Source organism: Lactuca saligna, chromosome 3 (assembly GCF_052625555.1).
Source record: "Lactuca saligna cultivar CGN05327 chromosome 3, ASM5262555v1, whole genome shotgun sequence".
In the NCBI taxonomy this organism is placed as follows: domain Eukaryota; kingdom Viridiplantae; phylum Streptophyta; class Magnoliopsida; order Asterales; family Asteraceae; genus Lactuca; species Lactuca saligna.
In genome coordinates this window covers 221217186-221232909 of record NC_136419.1, presented here as the reverse complement: position 1 = coordinate 221232909, position 15724 = coordinate 221217186, and the positions used below count along the sequence as shown (strand labels likewise).

General features: G+C 39.3%; 1 long non-coding RNA gene across 7 annotated transcripts; it reads right to left on the bottom strand.

The window, feature by feature from the left end:
• Positions 1 to 565: 565 nt before the first annotated feature.
• Positions 566 to 13934, bottom strand: LOC145037853 (uncharacterized). 7 transcript variants are annotated; one of them, XR_013679028.1, is made up of 4 exons: positions 13102 to 13934; positions 12193 to 12784; positions 11545 to 11613; positions 566 to 729 (listed from the first exon to the last, which is right to left on the bottom strand). It is a non-coding gene; the product is annotated as an uncharacterized LOC145037853 (long non-coding RNA). The 7 variants fall into 7 exon arrangements; XR_013679027.1 differs by lacking the exon at positions 566 to 729 and adding an exon at positions 7824 to 8501; XR_013679026.1 differs by lacking the exon at positions 566 to 729 and adding an exon at positions 9025 to 9192.
• Positions 13935 to 15724: the final 1790 nt, after the last annotated feature.

Below are 15724 nucleotides of genomic sequence, written 5' to 3'. Positions count from 1 at the left end.
AGAACTTGAATTTTGTGAATATTTGATGAAGACGGCACATATTAGTGGCTCCAAAAGATCAGCAAGCACTTTATCTACTTTGAAACGGAAAATAAAATAATAATTATTTTACTACTTAATGAATCAATGTCAAAAAAAAAATACTACAAAAGGATATGCTATAGAGTATTAAAATATTGATACCTTGAAAGGATGAAGAACTAAAGAATTTGGGCTTCCACAGTAGATTGATGCACATGGACGTGATACTACTGGATGAATGTGAAAATACCTAGAAATATGATTTCATTCTAGAAGATATAATTAAAAAAATAGAAAACAAAAAATGGTACTAGGTGACAGTGTAAATCATAAATTTTCATTATCTTTCGTGAGTTCTTCTAACAAATGAATGGTTTAAAAAATTGATGTTAATATCCATACAATGAAATACATGTGTTCAAGAATCACAGGTAGAACAGTTGTAAAGACTTTAATGATCATGTCACACCCCAAAACCAAGAATGACGGAAACGTTCTGGGACGGAGGACGTCATGTAAAGTATCACAACACAGTAAATGTAAATAAGCAAACAACATCATCCATTGCGTTAAATATAAAATTTTAATACAAGCGTGTTCCGTACAGTTTTAGACACCAAAAATATAATTTAAATCAAAATAGTATGATGAGTCTTGAATGCGCTCCATCTTCTCAAAAGCTAGTATCGGTACCTGACTACTGATGACCTGAGAATACAAGTTATTTTGAAAGAGTTTATCAGCATTAAGCTGGTGAATTCATAAATATTTTAGTGTCGAGGTTTGTTATCAAAACGTTTGAACCTGTTGCAAGTATGAGTTGTAAATGTATGTAAGTGTTTGTAAAAGTTTGAATCTCTCAGAAAAACCTATATTTTCTGTTAAAGTAGCCCTCTACCAAGGCTTAACTGTTTTGTATGCTCGTTTGATGTAAAAGTGTGTAATTTCCCAAGTGTAACTATCATTTAACAAAATATAGTTTGTACATTAAAGTTTAAGTGAGGTTATCACCAAAATGTAATGGGTAAATTATTGTAGTATGGTAGTTTTGTTTTATATGAACTACTGCTGTACTAACTACCTTAAACCGGGTTTATATTAAGGTATCGTGTGATAAATTGCACCATACTATCGACTGGTAACATCGACAACGTATAGTCGAAAAATAAGGTATGACGTTTGGCACCCGCAGACCTGTCGGTCCCACTGTAGCTAGCAGCGAGGTGTAGGATAGTCAATCCAGTATAGATCTATACGCAAACTCACGCTCTCCCTCCAAGAGATTCTGGCTACAACTCGGGTCATGTCAATTAAGACATGCTCCCATACAGTGGATCACAATTGTTAACGTATTCGTGTATATGCAATATAATGTTACTTGTTCTAGTATCGTTGTATATGTTCTCTTAGTAATAAGTATTGACTCCTGAATGAACTGACTCGTTGATCTAGAAATTGTAGTAGTATGATCCCGTGTTACCCCGATGGTAACTTACTAACGAGGTGCTGATAAGTATGAATATGGAAGTACTTTTATGTCAATACATGTATATATGATATATAACTAATATTGAAACGACCCTCGGATGGTCACCCGAAATTCCACCAGACCACATCCAAATCGAGGAAAAGGAAATAGGACAGGTGGCTTTCCTAAGCCCTTTAAACATTATTTATACAGCTATACATATATGGGCATGCAAATTTATAGGTAGTAAAACAAAGTTTACAATAAAGCATTTGATAAGTAAAAGAGTTTGTAAAACATTTTGAAGTAAAACAGTTTGAACAGTGATAAAATCATTGGTTTCCTAGTTATTAATCACATGTGATTAATGCAATCACATGTGATCGAAGCAATAACTATAAGTGTTTAACGTGTATTCCCCCCCCCCCCCCCCCCCCCCCCCATAAAGTATTTAAAACATTTAAAAGCATTTCAAAGGTTGAATAAAGGGGTATGAACTCACTTGGGAGTTTGAAGATAGCGAGATCAAAAACCGGGCAGAGTTTCATCTCGGGAAACGGATTGTTCTCGGGATTCTCGAGAATCTCGGGAGTAAAATCGACTCTCGGGACTTGAGCAAAAAGACCAGAGCTTCGGGTTTGAACGGGCACAGAAATCGAGGCAAGATCGTGAGAGAAAGAGAGAAAATGAACAACTTTTTCGGAAAGGCTCGCATCCCTTTTATAGGGGTGCTGAACCGCCTCCGAACGCGGGGCGTACGGGCGTACGCAGCGCGTACCCGTACGTCATCGCTTACGTATTTCGACTGGAGCGGGTCGGATGAGACGGCGGGTCGGGTAGCTTCGCATAGGGCGACGTGGACGATCCGAGGCCGTGCCCTCGAGTACGCGGGGCGTACGAGGGTACGCGCCGCGTACCTCGGCCCTAGGCTGACTCCTCTTCGGATAATACCGAATTTTTAATAAAAATTATATATAAATTATTTATCAAACTTCAAAAATTCATATCTCCTTCATACGAACTCCGTTTTCGACGTTCTTTATATCCCCGCGAAGGTGAGACTACAATCTACAACTTTCGTTTAGATTCCGTTGGCAAATTCCGAAATTATTTTTATTATTTATTTATTAAAATGACGTGATTAAAGAATTTCTTTAAAAATTCATAACTTCTTTATCTGACGTCGGTTTTTGCCAGACTTTTTACCGTTGAAATACTATTGTCGAGACCTTCGATTCTCGTTTAGGTCATCCCGGCCAAATGTCGCTCGATCTCCGTTTCGAGTTTTTAGCTGTCTGTTGCTAAGCTGAACTTGGAAAAATCATAACTTCAATATACGAAGTCGGATTTGGGCGTTCTTTTTACGTACGATCATGGTTTAATGAGATTTAAACATAGAAGAATTTAAATAGAAACTTTTTGGACATTTTATTATCAAAGTTAATTTTATTAACTCAAAAATGTTTACAATACTTGACCTATTAGGCCATTACAAAGAGTTGAAATATCGGGTTGTCACATGTGAATTCAGGTCCCTGCTTAGCGTTCCAGCGAACCTTCACGATGGGTATGCGACTTTGTTTTGTTTGCTTGACCTCTCAATCCATGATTTCTACTGGTTCTTCTACAAAATTGAGGCTCTCGTTGATCTCGATCTCGTCGAGTGGGATTACGAGAGTCTCGTCGGATAGACACTTTTTCAAGTTAGATACGTGGAATGTAGAATGTACGTTACGAAGTGCGCCTGGTAGATCGAGTTTGTAAGCTACGGGGCCGACTCTTGCAAGAATTTCGAAAGGCCCTATGTACCTCGGATTAAGCTTCCCACGCTTGCCGAAGCGTATCAAGCCCTTCCAGGGTGAGACTTTGAGAAGGACTCGGTCTCCCACCTGAAATTCCAAAGGTTTCCTTCGTTTATCTGCGTAGCTCTTCTGTCGGTCTCTAGAGGCTTTCAATCGTTCACGGATTTGAACGATTTTCTCTGTCGTTTCCCGAATGATTTCCGGACCGGTAAGAGTAATGTCGGAAGCTTGCCCCCTTGCTAGTTGGGTATCACCCACCTCAGCCCAGCACAGAGGGGATCTGCACTTTCGGCCGTAGAGGGCTTCAAATGGAGCAGCCTTGATGCTCGTGTGATAACTGTTATTATAGGAAAACTCGACAAGGGGTAAATGAGTATCCCATGCCTTCCCAAAGTCAATCACACAGGCTCGCAACATATCTTCCAGTGTTTGGATGGTCCTCTCACTCTGTCCGTCGGTCTGAGGATGGTAGGTTGTGCTCATGTCTAGCCTTGTTCTTAGGGAATGTTTGTAGTGATTGCCAAAATCTTGTGGTAAACCTACTATCTCTATCGGAGATAATGGACATAGGTACACCATGTAGCCGTACGATTTCCCTAATGTATGTTCTCGTAAGTTTCTCCATCTCGTCGGTTTCTTTGATAGGTAGGAAGTGTGCAGACTTGGTCAATCTATCGACGATGACCCATATGGTATCAAGTCCACCCGCTGTCTTGGGCAACTTGGTTATGAAATCCATAGTGATCCGCTCCCACTTCCATTCTGGGATCTCTGATTGTTGCAATAAACCAGAGGGCTTCTGGTACTCGACCTTAACCTTTGCGCAAGTAAGGCATTTACTCACGAAGGTAGCAATCTCTGCTTTCATATTAGGCCACCAGTATAGCTTTTTAAGATCCAGATACATCTTATCTGAACCTGGGTGGACGGAATACCGAGTGTTGTGCGCCTCGGTCATGACCAAGTCTCGGAAACCACCGTGTTTCGGTGTCCAGATCTGATCCATGAAATATAAGGCTCCGTCACCCTTGGCTTCTAAATTCTTGTCCATTCCTCTGAGGGATTCACTTGTCACCTTTTCAGGTTTCATGGCTTCAAGTTGGGCCGCCTGAATTTGATTAGACAAGTGTGAATGGATCGTTATTGACAATGACTTGATTTTGCGACCAGAATATTCCTTCCGACTTAGGGCGTCTGCTACTACGTTGGCTTTACCCGGATGATAACGAATATCGCATTCGTAATCACTGAGTAGCTCGACCCACCGTCGTTGTCTCATGTGAGCTCCTTTTGATCGAAAATGTGTTGTAAACTCTTGTGGTCGGTAAAGATAGTGCTCTTCGTTCCATACAAGTAATGTCTCCAGATCTTCAGAGCAAACACCACTGCTCCTAGTTCAAGATCGTGGGTCATGTAGTTAACCTCGTGTGTCTTCAACTGTCTCGAGGCGTAGGCGATGACCTTACCTCGCTGCATCAAAACACACCCGAGCCCTTGGTTCGATGCATCGCAATAGACTACGAAGTCTTCTATCCCTTCGGGAAGGGATAGTATTGGTGCGGTGCACAAGGCTTGTTTGAGCGTTTGGAACACTCTTTCTTGTTTCTCTTCCCAGTCAAAGGCCACGCCTTTCTGGGTCAGGGTTGTAAGAGGTTTCGCTATTCGGGAGAAGTTCTGAATGAATATGCGGTAGTAGCCAGCAAGACCTAGAAATTGACGAATTTCTGTCGGCGTCTTGGTGCTGACCAGTTCTCAATGGCTTTAATTTTGGATGGGTCCACGTGGATTCCCTCTTCGCTTACCACGTGTCCTAAGAATTCGACTCTCCGAATCCAAAATTCACATTTCTTGAACTTCGCATAAAGCTTCTCTTTTCGTAATGTCTCTAGAACTTGTCGCAGGTGATCGCCATGCTCTTTCTTACTTCGGGAGTAGATCAGGATGTCGTCAATGAAAATGATGACGAACTTATCCAAATAAGGTCGGCATACTCTATTCATCAGATCCATGAAGACTGCGGGCACATTGGTCAATCCGAATGGCATCACCACGAACTCGTAATGTCCGTAACGAGTTCGGAAGGCTGTCTTCGGCACATCCTCCTCTAGCACTCGTAACTGGTGATATCCGGATCTCAGATCAATCTTAGAAAAATAGTTCGCCCCTTGCAGTTGGTCGAATAGATCATCTATGCGAGGCAGAGGGTAACGATTTTTGACCGTTAGTTTGTTGAGTTCTCTGTAGTCAATACACATACAGAATGATCTGTCTTTCTTCTTAACGAACAAGACCGGTGCTACCCAAGGTGAGAAAGTCGGTCTTATAAAGCCCTTGCTGAGTAGTTCGTTAAGTTGACCAGAGAGTTCCTGCATCTCAGCTGGTGCTAAACGGTAGGGCGACTTGGCTACTGGGGTAGCTCCTGGGACTAAGTCGATTCTGAACTCGACATGTCGTTGCGGAGGTAACCCGGGTAGTTCTTCTGGGAAAATGTCGGGGAAGTCACTCACTACAGGGATGTTCTTTAGTCCTTTCGTTTCGAGGCTCGTGTCGACGACGTGAGCAAGGAATGCATGGTATTCCTTACGCAAATACTTCTGTGCTTGAATACTTGATATGATGCGAAGACTTGCACCGGGTTTGTCGCCATAGACTATAAGAGTTTCGTTAGACGGAAGGTTTAGACGGACTGCTTTCTCGTAGCACATGATGTCAGCGCGATGAAGGCTTAACCAATCCATGCCAATGATAACGTCGAAACTTTTTATTGAGACTGGCATGAGGTCGATTGGGAATGAATGGTTATCTAGAGTTAGGGTACAACCTAAATATATGCTACTCGTACTTTCAATTTTTCCATTAGCCATTTCTACTGTGAATAGTTCTTTGAGTGCATGCGGTGGTTGATTAAGCATGCGAGTAAATTTATGGTTTACGAAGCTTCGCTCCGCTCCACTATCGAATAGAATGCATGCATAGGAGTCATCGAGGAGGAACGTACCAGTCACCATTGTCGGGTCAGCAACTGCTTCTCTGTGGCCTATCGCTAGTACCCTCCCTGCTCCGCCAGCATTTTTCGCCTTGGGGCAGTCCCTCTTATAGTGGCCTGTTTCGCCACATCCATAGCAGGTCGGGCTCGCGCCAGAGCCGGGGACTTGGGTGATCGGTCTCGCCGGAGATTTACAGAAATGGACTGTGTGTCCTCTCCTGTGGCAGTTAGAGCACTGCATTTCATGGCAGGGGCCATTGTGGTGGTAGTTGCATTTGTTGCACTTGGGCGAACTTCCAGCGTACCCACCCACCGGAGTAGTAGTAGCAACAGCAGGGGTTATTGCGGCATGTATTGCCACAATTTGCTGCTTTTTGGCAGCCTGTTGCTTCTTCTTTTCATCCCAGAATTTCCGCTTAGTATCAGCGGTTTTGGAGAGTTCTGGGATGGCTAGGGTGGTTGTGGTTACAGGGGTTTTGACTCCATGGTCAATGAGTCGTTGTGCCAATCGTTTGGCACTGTCGAAGGTAGCGGGGTTTGATGCTAGAACATTCCCTTGATACGGAGGCACAAGCCCCCATATGTATCTTTCGATCTTTTTCCCTTCAGTGGGAACCATATTAGGGCAGAGGGCCACCAGTTCGTTGAATCTGGCGGTGTAAGCGACAATGTTGGTGCCCTTCATGGTCAGGCTCCAAAGCTCCTGCTCTAGTTTCTGAATCTCGCCCCTCGGGCAGTATTCCTCAATCATGAGGTCTTTCATCGTTTCCCAGCCTAGGTCGTTGGCTACGACAAGAGTTAGAGATTTAACGTGGTCGTTCCACCACGTCAGGGCCTTTCCTTCAAAGGTGCATGCGGCATATTTCACTTTGCTTGCAGCAGGGCATGAACATATTTCGAAGACCGCTTCAGTCTTCTCAAACCATTGCAAGAGAGCAATGACTATGCCGGTCCCATGAAAGGACTTCAGCTTGCAGTTGGTGAAATCCTTGTAAGAGCACTCTCTCGAGCGCACAGGGGTTTCAACCGGGATTGATTCCACAGGGGTTCCACCTCTGCTGGCATCAGAAGAGTGATACTGAGCCATGGCAGTTGCCACTGCTGCAGCTACGGCAGCATTTAGGGCTGCAGTATCGATGACCGGAGGCAAAGGAGGTGGTGGTGCAGGATTATTCCTGGGAGATTTGCGAGGAGGCATCTTTCAGCTATAAGTTTATAAAGGTAAGAAAAATGGTAAGAATCATTTTGTAAGCAACGTGAGAGTGATACATGGACTAACTAAGCATAGCCCAACAGTTGAATGAGTGTTTGAAATCACAACAAGAAATATTAGTAGGAAAACACAAGTGTATAGATTTTTCCCACAATTTAGATAGATTTCAATAATACTGGTATTACTGATGTAATAAGTTCAAGGAAAAATCGACCTAACAGTAGGTCTTACATCATACCATATAGAAAAGTTTGACAGTTCTTAGATTCCTAATTAGAGTACTGAAAGTTAGGAATATTTTACAGATAAGTGCTACTGAGAGCACAGATGTTAAAGGCTAATCCTTAACCCTAAAGATAATGATGTACTAGACATCATCTAACGGCGATGAATATTCCTCGGGAGAACCCTAAGGTCTCTCATTTGACGAACCACCTCTTGAAGGTGTTGCTCATGAGCACTTTGACGAGCTCGGAGTTCCATGACTTCAGCTTGAGAGGCAACCAGATGTTGCTGTAGGGTTTCATTGGTTCTCCGGGTCCGTTCCATGTCTTCTTCAAGACGGCGGATGCAGACTGTGTTGACACCTGATTTGGCATCAATCTCCATGACCCGGTCGATGGCTGCTCTACCTTGCTCGACATTACGAGCTATTCTACGGATAATGACAGGTAGGGCTCGGTCAGCAGAGCCACCATTGTTGACGTTGTAAAAGCTTCGGTCCCCAAAGTATGGTAAGGGTTGACCCTGTTCATCACTCCAACGATTCAAGTTGTTTGCCCATAAGGGAGTAGGACCTGGAAAAGCTGGTCGAGGGTTGTTGTTCGGGGGTTGACCTACGAGCGGTAGGTTGTTGACTTCAGGCTCAGAGTCTGATCCATCTGAGAAGCCTTCAGCTTGATGATCATCCAACGGAATTTGGTGTTCATTGTCAGACTCTGCTTCGAGCATTCCTATGTTGCCTTCATTTGGAAAGTACGGGTCGTCGTGATGGAATCCAGCCATTTAAATCTACGCGAGAAGAGAGGTATAAAGATATAGTATGTATGTAGTTAATAGTACAAAATACACCTATAGTATTTTAAGTTTAAGTTTCACTGATCTTTTTGTGGCATTGTTGGTAAGTTTTTAGACTTGTTAACACATCACAACTATTCTAGGGCATATGCTAATCACTCCTCGGACCAGCATAGTTGATCAGGCTATGCCATTCCCAGGACTGACCATACATCCCCTAGCTTACCTGTGATATTTAACAATCGTAATACTCTTGTTCTTGTCGTTGTGACACTGGTTTTAGTATGAATGCAGACTAGTATACTTAATTAACTATTTTAGTATTTAAAGTATAGACTCTTGGTCAGAGTGTTTTAATCCCAAATGGGTTTATAGTTTAGTATATCTTTTATGGGTTGATATAGTTGCTTCACTATAAACAATGCTCTGATACCAATCTGTCACACCCCAAAACCAAGAATAGCGGAAACGTTCTGGGGCGGAGGACGTCATGTAAAGTATCACAACACAGTAAATGTAAATAAGCAAACAACATCATCCATTGCGTTAAATATAAAATTTTAATACAAGCGTGTTCCGTACAGTTTTAGACACCAAAAATATAATTTAAATCAAAATAGTATGATGAGTCTTGAATGCGCTCCATCTTCTCAAAAGCTAGCATCGGTACCTGACTACTGATGACCTGAGAATACAAGTTATTTTGAAAGAGTTTATCAGCATTAAGCTGGTGAATTCATAAATATTTTAGTGTCGAGGTTTGTTATCAAAACGTTTGAACCTGTTGCAAGTATGAGTTGTAAATGTATGTAAGTGTTTGTAAAAGTTTGAATCTCTCAGAAAAACCTATATTTTCTGTTAAAGTAGCCCTCTACCAAGGCTTAACTGTTTTGTATGCTCGTTTGATGTAAAAGTGTGTAATTTCCCAAGTGTAACTATCATTTAACAAAATATAGTTTGTACATTAAAGTTTAAGTGAGGTTATCACCAAAATGTAATGGGTAAATTATTGTAGTATGGTAGTTTTGTTTTATATGAACTACTGTTGTACTAACTACCTTAAACCGGGTTTATATTAAGGTATCGTGTGATAAATTGCACCATACTATCGACTGGTAACATCGACAACGTATAGTCGAAAAATAAGGTATGACGTTTGGCACCCGCAGACCTGTCGGTCCCACTGTAGCTAGCAGCGAGGTGTAGGATAGTCAATCCAGTATAGATCTATACGCAAACTCACGCTCTCCCTCCAAGAGACTTTGGCTACAACTCGGGTCATGTCAATTAAGACATGCTCCCATACAGTGGATCACAATTGTTAACGTATTCGTGTATATGCAATATAATGTTACTTGTTCTAGTATCGTTGTATATGTTCTCTTAGTAATAAGTATTGACTCCTGAATGAACTGACTCGTTGATCTAGAAATTGTAGTAGTATGATCCCGTGTTACCCCGATGGTAACTTACTAACGAGGTGCTGATAAGTATGAATATGAAAGTACTTTTATGTCAATACATGTATATATGATATATAACTAATATTGAAACGACCCTCGGATGGTCACCCAAAATTCCACCAGACCACATCCAAATCGAGGAAAAGGAAATAGGACAGGTGGCTTTCCTAAGCCCTTTAAACATTATTTATACAGCTATACATATATGGGCATGCAAATTTATAGGTAGTAAAACAAAGTTTACAATAAAGCATTTGATAAGTAAAAGATTTTGAAAAACATTTTGAAGTAAAACAGTTTGAAAAGTGATAAAATCATTGGTTTCCTAGTTATTAATCACATGTGATCGAAGCAATAACTATAAGTGTTTAACGTGTATTCCCCCCCCCCCCCCCCTATAAAGTATTTAAAACATTTAAAAGCATTTCAAAGGTTGAATAAAGGGGTATGAACTCACTTGGGAGTTTGAAGATAGCGAGATCGAAAATCGGGCAGAGTTTCATCTCGGGAAACGGATTGTTCTCGGGATTCTCGAGAATCTCGGGAGTAAAATCGACTCTCGGGACTTGAGCAAAAAGACCAGAGCTTCGGGTTTGAACGGGCACGGAAATCGAGGCAAGATCGTGAAAGAAAGAGAGAAAATGAACAACTTTTTCGGAAAGGCTCGCATCCCTTTTATAGGGGTGCTGAACCGCCTCCGAACGCGGGGCGTACGGGCGTACGCAGCGCGTACCCGTACGTCATCGCTTACGTATTTCGGATGGAGCGGGTCGGATGGGACGGCGGGTCGGGTAGCTTCGCATAGGGCGACGTGGACGATCCGAGGCCGTGCCCTCGAGTACGCGAGGCGTACGAGGGTACGCGGCGCGTACCTCGGCCCTAGGCTGACTCCTCTTCGGATAATACCGAATTTTTAATAAAAATTATAGATAAATTATTTATCAAACTTCAAAAATTCATATCTCCTTCATACGAACTCCGTTTTCGACGTTCTTTATATCCCCGCGAAGGTGAGACTACAATCTACAACTTTCGTTTAGATTTCGTTGGCAAATTCCGAAATTATTTTTATTATTTATTTATTAAAATGACGTGATTAAAGAATTTCTTTAAAAATTCATAACTTCTTTATCTGACGTCGGTTTTTGCCAGACTTTTTACCGTTGAAATACTATTGTCGAGACCTTCGATTCTCGTTTAGGTCATCCCGGCCAAATGTCGCTCGATCTCCGTTTCGAGTTTTTAGCTGTCTGTTGCTAAGCTGAACTTGGAAAAATCATAACTTCAATATACGAAATCGGATTTGGGCGTTCTTTTTACGTACGATCATGGTTTAATGAGATTTAAACATAGAAGAATTTAAATAGAAACTTTTTGGACATTTTATTATCAAAGTTAATTTTATTAACTCAAAAATGTTTACAATACTTGACCTATTAGGCCATTACAAAGAGTTGAAATATCGGGTTGTCACAGATCATTTGTTAAAGAATGAAACAATATGTTTTATTTTCATCATCAGCAAGAAATAGCAATAAAAAAAGACAGATTTTTTTGTTCACGAGGAAACTTACATACTGTACAATTCCAATTTTGATGATTTGATGGAGCAAAATCTACAACAAAGGTAGAAAAATATATACCTGTAGAAAAAATATCAGAAAAAGTTATTTGTATGAAATCATATAAGCTTTAAATAAAAAACATAAGTCTTGCAACAAATTTTGTGTTTGTTACTAAAGATGTGGCTGAAGCTTTAGCTGCACTGATTCTATGATGGAATCGAAACCAACAGCAGCAGGGACAGGCAATACAAATCGAAATCACTTGAGAGAATCAGATAAATAGAAAATTAAAATCAGACACCCAAAATTAACAGTCTAATAGTGTTTGTTGTCAAATGTGATGTTGCAATTTTCAATACTTCAAAATTGTTATTATCCTACAATAAATAGTTGTAGGTAGTCATTCCATCAATAGTAGACATAAAATTCCAAGTAGAAAGGAAGGACAAAAATTACAAAAAATTTCTATATTAATAACGATAATAGTAATTTTACTTGTAACAAAAACAAAATATTAAAAAAAATGAGACCAGAATCGTCTGTGGTGCAACTATTTTCCTGCTAGTCAAATGTGTATCAAAAAGAGTCATCAGCACAAACAAATTAACAATAACAAAAAAAGGGTCAAATTTTGAGAAAGAAAAATAGATGATTTACCTGTAAATTCAATCGCTTGTTTTTGGCTGCCATCAGATAGAATCAAATGAGTCTCATTAGATAGAAGATCCTACAGGAAAGAAGTGAAAGCAACAAACCCTCACAATCCAATGAAGACGATGCAATGTACTGTTCGTTCGGTGAAAATTCAAAACCTAGAAAAATGAGATTATAGATGAAAAAAGATCAACATATGACTAATAGCCCCTTTCAATCAAAAGATATTAAAGGAGAGACTAAAGAGCCAGTACCAGTTGATCAAAACCATGACATCTTTTGTGTGCCTAGTCAATTTGTTCATGATTGAAGGTGGATCATAGAAGGTTTCTCATAGGTCAAACTCATTTGTTACTTTAAATTTCACATAAATGAAGCATATGCAATTTTAGTGGAGTGATATAGCTCTCTAATTCAATTATTAATTATGTAATTATAACACCATTAATGAACCATACTTGAACAGCGACATTGCTTAGCATTTTAAGTAAATTGGAAATTGACAATCAAGATTAGTGAATAGAAGCTGTTTCATATCCAACCAAAGCATGTTCACCACCACTGGTCAAACAACTGCACAAAAATCTGTGTAAACCTGCAAACAATGAATTATGACTTTTTTTCAATCGCATGAACAAACAAACACCACCATAGCCTGTAATCAGTTTACTTTTTACACTGGATTTTTAAAAAGTAATAAATTAAAATGTAAAGTAGGAATTTGAATTATTTACCACTTCGGTTAAAAACAGAATAGATGTGATTTAAGAATAACTAAATTTAACAATATCTTATCTGAAACCACCACATGCAACAGAACACAAAGTGAAATTCGTCGATTTTAAACCCTAATTTGAAGGAAATCGAAGTTATTTAACAACATAATTGTATAATTTGAACTGTATGTGTTACCTTCGCTTAATAGGCGAGGTAGACGTCCCTGAATTTGTCGATCCACGACATTGATTTGCTTCCCAAGAAGAACATACGGTTGAAGTACAACAGATTTCGGTGGTTGATTGGAACTCATCTTCAATATCTCCTCAGTTTCGAACTGGGTTATGCAAGAAGGCGACAGAGCAGGTTGTTTGGAGGGCATCGTCGGTGAGATTTCGTGAGTGCAATGAAATCTGTAAACAACTGATTGGGAGGTAGAAGGGGCAGAAGTATATGAAGCACGAAAAATGAATCGAAATTGAAAGAGGAAAAACTGGGTAGCGGTACCTGAGATGTTTCTTAAAACCAAAATCGAAACCTACTATGTGGAAAAAACGGTTTGAAAGAGAATGAGATGGAAGACGACTGTAAGCCCACCTACCAGAGAACAATGACAAACGTTTCAGGTGACTCTTCTGTGGTGGAAGTGGAGTGGCCAGCGCCGGTTATAATGGAATCAAAGAGTCGAAGAGCAGATTCGGTAGTGGGGGTCGACGATTCTAAAACTCGCTTTCTAGGGAGCTTGTTGGTGGCATGTGGACACATCCGGTTCGACATTCTGTGCAAGAAGCAAAGAGTTGTTGGTCGTTTGAGAGGAGCGAAAGCAAGAAGATTGTAGAAGATACCGGATGAGAGAAACATTGGAGTAAAGGTATGGATAGAGTGGAGACGGTGGATTGGATGGTTGTGGCGATGACGATCGGAGGAAATAGGAAAAAGAACAGAATGTTTGGATAAGGAACGGTGGAAGGAAGAAGGATCGATTACCTACGGGTGTGGGGCTAATGACCGGTAAATCGGAACTATTCATAAAGATGGTCATCTTTAATATATATAAGAATTCTCAACATTATTTTATAGTTATGAAATACTTATAATAGTTTTGTTTTAAGAAAATAGAAAATAATTTTAAAAAATATATTACTTTATTTTAAGTTTCTTGGTTAACCATTTCATATAAAATTCTAAACTAACAATATATTATTGTTTTATATCGATAAAAAATATCTCAGATTATTTTACTTTAACTTTGTAAATTATATAAAGTATAATTGGATATTTTCATATATTTGTTTATTCCATAGTATCTATGGTCTTTTTCAATATTATATTAAAATCTATTTAAGTAGTAAAATACTATAAAAATATATAAGAAAAAATGAAAGTGGATGCTATAGTTGCACACACTAATTGATAACAAAAACTTTTATTTTTATTACATTTTCACGTAAAATGTCTTCGTAGTTTAGAAAGCAACATTTTAGCCCAAAATTTAACAATTACGTTCCTAACTCCATAAGCTTATGCAATGTTGTAGTTTTTGTTGGAATAGTGTCTAAGGCTGCAATTATATTAGGCAAGTATTTGATCCGATTGGGCATGGTCCTTTTGGGTTGCCTTCACCATAGCAACTTGATAGGATGATTTATTAAGAAAGAGTAAATATTATTAGTATATTATGAGAATAATATAAAGAATAATATATAGTTATTTGATTAATATAAGTCATAGATTAATTAGCATTAATTTGGTGACTTAAGGAGATTAATTAAATAAGAGGGTATAAACTGTCAATTGTTTGATAGTTACACTTTAGACTGTAAATCCTTATTGGATAGAGGATGGACGAATTCTAGGGCTTGGGATAGCCTCAAATTGTTATTACACCTAAATAGTTTGATAGTTACACTTCAACATTGTTATTACACCTAAATAGTCATTAGAAGTCTTGGATTCAAAGCATGTTTGATTAGAAAGCCTAGATCCAAGCATTAGGGTTTTGCATGCGCACATAGGAAAGTTCTTATGGCTAAAACCCATCAGTGGTATCAGAGCCTAGCTTGGTTTTCATTGAATTGTTGCTTGATTGTATGAAACTAAACTGAAAATTTTGATTTTCATGTTTCTGAGTCATGGACTCGGCGAGTTCCAAAGTGGACTCGGCGAGTAGGCCTGACTCGGCAAGTCCCTTTGTGTACTCGGCGAGTCCGAGCGTCAGGATTAGCCAAAAACGGGATTTTTTCCTGTTTATCTTATGGAAACTTACCTTAATCATATTAGATCAACCCTAATCCGATTTTGTGATATATATGACTATATTTTTGATCTAATTGAAGATAATTATCAATTAATAAAATATTTGATTTCCTTATATGATAATTATTAATCAAATATAGATAATTATGTGATTTTGATTATTTATTATTTGATCCTTTATGTTTTAAATGTATAAAACTTGTCCTCAAGTTTTGAAATTTATGTTTTGTGATTAAAATTTTAATTTAGACAATTTAAATTTCAAACCCTAGAATTTTACAAGTTTAAAATACAACCCTATACTAATATAATATTACAAGATTAATATATATATATGTATAACTTAAATGCTAGTCTTACCGTTAGTAGGCCTCATTCACGAAGTCGGTCTATAAGGTGGGTATAAGGTTGCGGCCTATAAAATGGCGCTTAATGGGTGTACACTCACACCCACCGCTCGCTTGATTGGTGGAGGGTCGTTAGCCGAACGGGTAAGATAGGGCAACCTCATCCTCTCATTAAAAGTATAATAAGAAATACAAAGTAAATACATGTTTTATTA